Source organism: Microplitis mediator, chromosome 8 (assembly GCF_029852145.1).
Source record: "Microplitis mediator isolate UGA2020A chromosome 8, iyMicMedi2.1, whole genome shotgun sequence".
NCBI classification, from domain to species: domain Eukaryota; kingdom Metazoa; phylum Arthropoda; class Insecta; order Hymenoptera; family Braconidae; genus Microplitis; species Microplitis mediator.
Window position 1 is genome coordinate 12,809,819 of NC_079976.1, and position 6,000 is coordinate 12,815,818.

General features: G+C 30.6%; 1 long non-coding RNA gene across 1 annotated transcript; it reads right to left on the reverse strand.

The window, feature by feature from the left end:
- Positions 1-3,408: 3,408 nt before the first annotated feature.
- Positions 3,409-4,112, reverse strand: LOC130673245 (uncharacterized). Its single transcript, XR_008990858.1, has 3 exons — positions 4,019-4,112; positions 3,595-3,743; positions 3,409-3,515 (listed from the first exon to the last, which is right to left on the reverse strand). It is a non-coding gene; the product is annotated as an uncharacterized LOC130673245 (long non-coding RNA).
- Between the last annotated feature and the right edge of the window lie 1,888 nt (positions 4,113-6,000).

A 6,000-nucleotide genomic window follows, 5' to 3' on the forward strand; every position in this document is an offset into this window, starting at 1 on the left:
AAATTTCTAAAAAAACTAAAAAAAAAAATTTTTTTCAATTCTTTCGTCAACGGTTTCTCTTGAACGAATGAACCGATTTTGATGGTTGAGGTGGCATTAGACGCGGCTTATAAAGTTTAAGAGCTGATTAGATTTTGGAATCAATCCATCAAGCAAATTAAAAGTTATCTAAATAAAAGATTTTTGAAAAAACTTTATTTTTGAAATATCTCTGAACGCACCCTACCGATTAAGTTCAAATTTTTACGGCTTCAAGATATTAACAAGCCACGTCGAATGACACCTCAGAAATCAAAATCGGTTCAACCGTTCATGAGTATTTACATACACACATACGTACGTACGTACACACATACATACACTCGGACATCATCGTGAAATTAGTCAGGATTGCTTCCTAGGACCTCAAAACGTCGACATCTGATGGAAATTCGATTTTCGTAAATCGGACCAAAACCAATAACTTCCCGAATTTTTGAAAATTTTCAATTTTTTTAGCGGGAAGTTAAAAAAATGTATAAAAATAAAAATATTATTTCCAATGAAAACCTATTTTTTAAAGTTTTTAATCGAGATGAATAAGTTTCGAAAAATTGTTTAAAAAGTAAATTGTAACAAATTCCTTTTTATTTTAATGTACTCTTAATGTTATTGAAAATTAAAGAAAAATTTATAATTTAAGATAATTTCGACGAGTAATTTCTTTCTTAATGATTAATTAAAACGAATGTATCATTCTTCGTAAATAATAAAAGTAATTATCCATAAATATGTCAATAAAAAATTTATTAATCTATAATAATGAAATTTTCAACTCAGCAGAAAAAAAAAAAAAAAAAAGAAAAAAAAGTATTTAAAATATTTTGTAATTATAAAGACTATTAATATTTTGCACTAAGTTAATAAAGGTATCAAAATTATCACAACCAATTCCATAAGCATAATGCTCTTACAAAGCTTTATCAAAAGATAATATTTAAAATTTAATCTAGATATAATAGCTATGTAACCACAATGTCTATCTTACCGACGGAAGTGAACTGATGTGTTCTGTACTTTTTATCATATGATAACACATTTATAAGGTAAAGAAGTTTAATTCTCATGGTAGCGATTATTATGGTAGTGTTTTAAATTGGTAGATTTAAAAAAGTGGTAGAGTTTTCATAAGGTAGAAATATTATTAGGTAAATTTGTTATTTGGTTAAGCTTTTTTTTTGTAAAGTTGTGTTGTGGTAAATTTATTAAGGGGTAGAAATATTTATGGTAGACCTTAATTGGTTCAACTATTAAATGGCCTAGATATTTCAGGTATACATAGATTTGGGTCAGATTTTCATGGCTGAGATGGTTGTGGTGGAGTTTTCAAATGGTAAAGTTACAAAATTGAAGGGATGTTTCGTGGTAAAGAAAAAATTTGGTATAAAAAATAATTATTATAGTAATATTTTGGTAGGATTTTTAAATGGTATAATTGTCAAATGGTAAAAAAGTTAGGGTAGACTTGTTCTTGGTAGAGTTACATTTGAGGTAGAGATTTTTACGGTAGAGATGAAAATGAACCAGATTTTCATAACAGAGGTGGTTGTGGCAGTGTTTTCAAATGGTAAAGTTACTAAATTGTAGGGATATTTCATGATAAAGAAAAAATTTGGTATAAATAATATTTGATATAGTAATATTTTGGTAGGATTTTCATATGGTATAATCTGCGAATGGTAAAAAAGTTAGGGTAGACTTGTTCTTGGTAGAGTTACATTAGAGGTAGAGATTTTTACGGTAGAGATGTCAATGTGCCAATAAATCTCATTTAATAAATCATTTATTAACTATTAATAAATCTTATTTGGCTCAAATAAATACTTCTAACAGTGTAGTAAAGGTATCATTTTATTTTCTAATACTTAATTTTAGTATTCATAAATTAATACTCAGATAACTTAAATTTTACGGTGTTTTCTCATTCCCGCGTCACTACATTTATTACAATAATTGACAATTTAATTTTTAATTTTCTAGGTTGTAATTAATTATCTATTAAAAGTTTAATCAAAATAATTTCGATAATAAATTTATCTTCATTAATAATAACACAATTTTATGTTATTTATTATCTATATCAAATGCGAACAAAACTTGACGGCAATAAACTGCCGCTAAGTGCTTTCATAATAACAACAACTATCCTATTAGCAACGCTTACTTATTAATTTTCCGTTAAAATCAAGCAATATGCTTTGAGCATACGTAATTTTTAAATTCCGAAGCAAAAATCTATTAAATTATATTTGACGACATATAGCTGTCAACTTCTGTAAATCAACTTTTTGTCTACCATTGAAATGTACACTCGTTGTCATTAATGCCTGGTCCCCCAGGCTATAGAATCTTAGCCATGCAGGGGGCCAGGCATTAATGACAACGAGTGTAATACCATTGAGATGTAATGTACTGGACACATTATTGGAAAGTAAACCAAATTTCTCCTTTTCTTTTTTTTTTTTTTTTTTGTCAATTCGTTTTCAATTTCAAATAATAGATTTCAAGCAAAGGCAAACTGCAGTTATCAAGTTGTTTTCAACTTTAAAATTAAGTGATTATTAATGTATCTATTCAGCAGAAATGTGGAGTCTAGTATTTGAGAATCCAATAAGTGAAATACAGTCGAGAAATAATCGATTTCCAATCATTTTGAAAGGTATTTGATCAAAACTTTCAATTTAGTTGATGGTATTTTATTACTAGTTAAAGAACATCAATTGGAAAAAAAATTGACATCAGTTTCAGTGGAATGATTTTCAAATTTTTTGTTGTTTTATGACAATTTGCAATTACAAATTATACTATTCTTCCGATTAAGTCCCCCCGCCGATTTCGCTCTAATTTCTCAGAGACCTTCCTTTTGGGTCCAATAACAAGAATTAATATGATTTTTCCACCGGCAATATCCAAAATCGAGAGAAAAAAGTTTTTTTAATTTTTTAATTCTTAATTATTTATTTATTTTTTTCATTATTCGAATATCTCGTATTTAACAAGGACATTGTAGTTAAGTCAAATAATAATAAATTACTTAATTTGTTTATTGATGATTGCCAAAATCGAAAGAAATCCAAAATTCAATTCTATCGATCAAATCCCTAGCGGATCGCTATCTACTAAGTATACACGGTGTATACGCGGCGTATATACACTGAGTATACACTAAGTTTACACCAAAAATTTTTTTCTAAGTCCCATTTTCATAAAAATTTCTAAGTGCTGTAAGCAAAGTCAAAAGTTTTTTAAGTGTGACTGGTAAAAAATTTTTTATAACAAATACATATTTTTTTTTAATATTTAAAATATAAATAATTAGTCATGCTATAAAACAATAAATGAAAAAATTAAAATCATTTGTTAAAACTACTCTGGTTTATTTTTTTTTCCTCCATTTTATCACTCCAAAAACATACTTTCAAGATCTAAATATGATCTTTTATTTATAAAAACAAATATTTAATGTTAATTTATACCTGTATTATAAAAATAATTTAATAAAACTATAAATATAGTTATTTTTACATTTTATAGATATGTAATAAAAAAGATAACCTCGTTCGTAGTAGGTTAGAATTTGAGGGTCAACAACTTCATCACACCGTTAAGGCCATTCTTCGAGGGTGCCCCCCACTTTTTTCCAAAAAATGTGGCGCTGCCTGGTGGCCGCCAGCCGCTCTAAAAAAAGTACTAGAGCTGCAAAACTTTAAAATTAAATTAAAATTATTTAAAGTAATAAAATGCAACATATGTGAATTTTTAAATGCATGAAAAAATTTATATATTTTTTTAAAATCATTAGCTAATACTACAAAAATCTAAAACCCGAGATTGAAAAATAATATATTCATTGACCTTGACCTGTCAATATCACATTTATTTTCTATAAGTAATTAAAAAAAAATTATAATATTTATCAAAAAAAGGGCTTCGTACAAGCAATTTTATAAACTCGTAGAATATTAAAAAAATTACTTACAGTAATTATAAATACCCAGTCGAGCGTAGTTTCTTTAATAAATTTCAACACAATATTCGCCATTTAGTAACTTTTTATTTTGACAGATGTAAACATCAGGTCTGTATAATTTTTTGGGTGCACGCGAAGGTGCTTGAATATAGTAGTGGGAAAAAATAAATTTAATAAATTTATTCCTTTCAATCAGAGCAATAATAGAGTTCTATATATCATTACTTTATTTAATTTTATTAATAAATAAAAATTTTTTTGATTCAAAGTATTAAATTAAAAAAAAGGTATATATATGTAATCGAATGTGATTACACCTGACTAATTGTCAGACCAGTGACCATACACTGTAAAATATTACGGTGTAAAAATTAGACCCGGAGGACTTTACACGGTCGTGTAGTGTAAAATATCGGTGTAAAACTTCTCTCGGTGTAAATTTTCCATCCGTGTAATCATAACCCGGTGTAATCTACTTCTTTTACACCGTTCCATGTTACTCGGTGTATTTTTGTTGAGTGATCATATACATTTATTTCAATTATACATATACATATATACATAGAGGAGGGGGGGGGGGGGCAAAATGGGTCCCCTAAAATTTTGAAGATGAAAAGTATTTGGGTGGGGAGAGGGGCGAAATAGGCCACTGAGCCAAAAAGGGCCACTGAGGCAAAATGGGCCCCCCCCCCATAGTTTTGAAGATGAAATGCGTTTGGGTGGGGGGCGGGGCAAAATGAGACATTGAGGCAAAATGGTCCCCCAAAAATTATTAACACGAAAAGTGTTTAGAGCGTGGGGAGGGGCAAAATGGGACACTGAGGTAAAGTGGGCCAGAGAGGCAAATTGGTCCCCAAAAAATTATTAACATGAGAAGTATTCGGGGCGTGGGGAGGGGAAAAATGAGTCACTGAGGCTCTATGGTCCCTCAAAAATTATTAACATGAGAAGTATTCGGGGCGTGGGGAGGGGAAAAATGAGTCACTGAGGCTCAATGGTCCCCCAAAAATTATTAACATGAAAAGTGTTTGGAGCGTGGGTAGGGGCAAAATGGAACACTGAGGTAAAATGAGCTACTGAGGCAAACTGGTCCCCAAAAAATTATTAACATGAGAAGTATTCGGGGCGTGGGGAGGGGCAAAATGGGTCACTGAGGCAAAATGGTCCCCCAAAAATTTTTAGCATGAAAATTTTAGGGGCGGGGGGTAAAATGGGCCGGAAGACTTTGAATTATATATATAGGGGAAGAGGAGGGGCAAAATGGGCCCCTTAGGAAAAAAGTTTTCAAATCCTCAGTTTTTTAACTTCCCGCTAAGAAAATTGTAAATTTTCAAAAATTCGGGAAGTTATTGGTTTCGGTCCGATTTACGAAAATCGAATTTCCATCAGATGTCGACGTTTCGAGGTCCTAGGAAGCTATCCTGACTAATTTCACGATGATGTCCGAGTGTATGTATGTGTGTACGTACGTACGTACGTACGTACGTACGTATGTATGTATGTAAATATTCATAACTCTTGAACGGATGAACCGATTTTGATCGTTGAGGTGTCATTCGACGCGGCTTGTTAATGTCTTGAGGCCGTATAAATTTGAACTTAATCGGTAGGGTGCGTTCAGAGATATTTCAAAAATAAAATTTTTTCGAAAATGTTTTATTTGGATAACTTTTAATTTGCTCGATGGATTTATTCCAAAATCTAATCAGCTCTAAAACTCTATAAGCCGCGTCGAATGCCACCTCAACCATCGAAATCGGTTCATTCGTTCAAGAGAAACCGTTGACGAAAGAATTCAAAAAAAATTTTTTCCTTGGTTTTTTTGAAATTTCTCAAAAACGGCTGAATAAATCAATTTCAAAATTCGACCAGCTTTAGAACTTGATAAAACGCGTCGATTGCCACCTCAACCATCAAAATCGGTTAATTCGTTCGCGAGATATCGTGAAAGAAAGAAATGCTAAAAAATGGTTTTTTACAAAACAATGGCA